Below are 2,321 nucleotides of genomic sequence, written 5' to 3' on the forward strand. Positions count from 1 at the left end.
CTATGAATGACACTTTATTCAGTCATTTTCTTTACAACTGAAACTCTGGGAATTCAAAATTAACATCCTTGCCTGTGAGCTTCTTGTACACACCAGAAAAAGTTTCAACCTGTGTCCCACATTGTTCTGCTGTGCTTTGTCTAACTGGACTTTTATGAGCCAGCTGCCATCCAGTTTCACAGGGATCCTCTTACCCACAATTTCACTTGGGAAGACTAAGTCCTCAAGGATGGCGTCATGCACTGCGGTCAGGGTGCAGCTTCTGGGGCGCTTCTGCTTATTTTTCCTATGACTTTTCCGGGTTGGCTTGGGCAGAATCCTCCTCTGAGCAATGAAGACCACGTGCTTCCCACTGAATTTTTTCTCCAATTCACGAACTAGCCGGACTTAGAGTTCCTGGAAAGATTTAAGCTGAGGAACTGGTACAAAAATTATGATAGCTTTCTGACCACCACCAACTTCAATTTCCTAGGATGTGGTGATGTTCAGTTCCAGCAGCTGCGCCTTGAGATCTGCGTTCATCTCCAGCTAGAGCAGCACCAGAGAGATGCCAGACTCAAACTCTTCTGACTTCTTGCCATTGGGCTTCATGATCTTTTTTTATTATTATTATTACATATTTTCCTCAATTACATTTCCAATGCTATCCCAAAAGTCCCCCATACCCTCCCCCCCACTTCCTTCCCCACCCATTCCCATTTTTTGACCCTGGCGTTCCCCTGTACTGGGGCATCACGATCTTGGTACTCGAGCTGAACATGGCTTCGTCCTGACTGAGCGCCAGCTTAGAAAGAGAGATGGCTCTCACAAGCAAGTTGAAACCTTTTTAAAAGCCATATTTAAATCAAATTCTCTAGAAGTTTCATAAAATATAAAATGTATGAAATTGAGTCACTTCTATTCTTAATGTACAAATTTACATATAGTAAATTATATGCAAAATCAAATTAGTTGTCATATTCTGTATATGTACAAATATTTAAGTATATTATGACATTCTATTAGAATTTATGTAATAAAAGTATATAGTAACATAGTTTTTCTTGCTATGTAAAAGATTTATGAAATCTTACATATTTAAAAATAATTTATCATTTCTTTTTAGCTATCTCTATCTCAACATGATGTATATTTCATGTATTCATCATAACTCAGTAATAAAGTTAGATAATAAATTATATTAAATATAATGTGCTGTTTATCAAAGGAACCATAATTTCTGGTTTAATTTTATTTAAAAAAATTTAAACCTGCAAAAAAATAAGGAAATATTTAGCAATAAAATCCAATGTTGCTTTTTAGAGAAAGTAGATTGTTTAAATGGGTTTTCTGATGTGCACTGAAATTATTTACATGTCTAAAACTATTTGGCAGTAATATACCTTCCATATTTCATACTAAACTACAGGAGATGAGGAGATGCAACTTTTCACTTCTTCAAATTACATTGACTATTAATTGCAGAAACAATGAGTGCTATCATTTGTGATAAAAGAATGCTGATATTTAGTGATACATATGATTGTATATATACATTTACCTTTAAATTAAAATATTTTCTATAAACTTTTTTCATTCTCTTAAATTTTTTTCATTTTAAATTCTCTAAGGAATAATATAGACTCTTTCCCAGAATTTAGTAATTATTGCTTAATAAATATTTTAACAAGTTAATTTATATGAGTTCTACTCGTATAATTTTTGTTCTTAACAAAAATATATTCTTCTTTAAAAACCTTTATTAGGTATTTTCTTCATTTACATTTACAGTGCTGTCCCAAGAGTCCCCCAAATCCCCTACCCACCTTTTCCCAATTCTTGGCCCTGGTGTTCCCCTGTACTGAGGCATACAAACTTTGCATGACCAATGGGCCTCTCTTTCCACTGATGGCCAACTATGCCATCTTCTGATACATATGCAGATAGAGACACGAGCTCTGGGGGGTGGAGGGGTACTGGTTAGTTCATATTGTTGTTCCACCTGTAGGGTTGCAGATCCCTTTAGCTCCTTGGGAAATTTCCCTAGCTCCTCCATTGGGGGCCCTGTGATCCACCAATAGCTGACTGTGAGCATCCACTTCTGTATTTGCTAGGCCTTCCTTGGCATAGTCTCACAAGAGACAGCTATATCAGGGTACTTTCAGAAAAATCTTGCTAGTGTATGCAATGATGTCAGGGTTTGGAGGCTGATTATGGGATGGATCCCCGGATATGGCAGTCTCTAAATGGTCCATCCTTTCGTCTCAGCTCCAAACTTTGTCTCTGTAACTCCTTCCATGGGTGTTTTGTTCCCAATTCTAAGAAGAGGCAAAGTGTACACA

General features: G+C 36.7%; 1 protein-coding gene and 1 pseudogene across 3 annotated transcripts in view; one reads left to right on the plus strand and one right to left on the minus strand.

The window, feature by feature from the left end:
* On the minus strand, positions 1-760 carry LOC110299879 (annotated as a pseudogene).
* The window catches only part of Glra3 (glycine receptor alpha 3), a 179,514-nt gene that overhangs the window by 31,884 nt on the left and 145,309 nt on the right, over positions 1-2,321 (plus strand). The gene's annotated exons all lie outside the window — the stretch shown is intronic.

The sequence above is a fragment of the Mus caroli genome, chromosome 8, assembly GCF_900094665.2.
Source record: "Mus caroli chromosome 8, CAROLI_EIJ_v1.1, whole genome shotgun sequence".
In the NCBI taxonomy this organism is placed as follows: domain Eukaryota; kingdom Metazoa; phylum Chordata; class Mammalia; order Rodentia; family Muridae; genus Mus; species Mus caroli.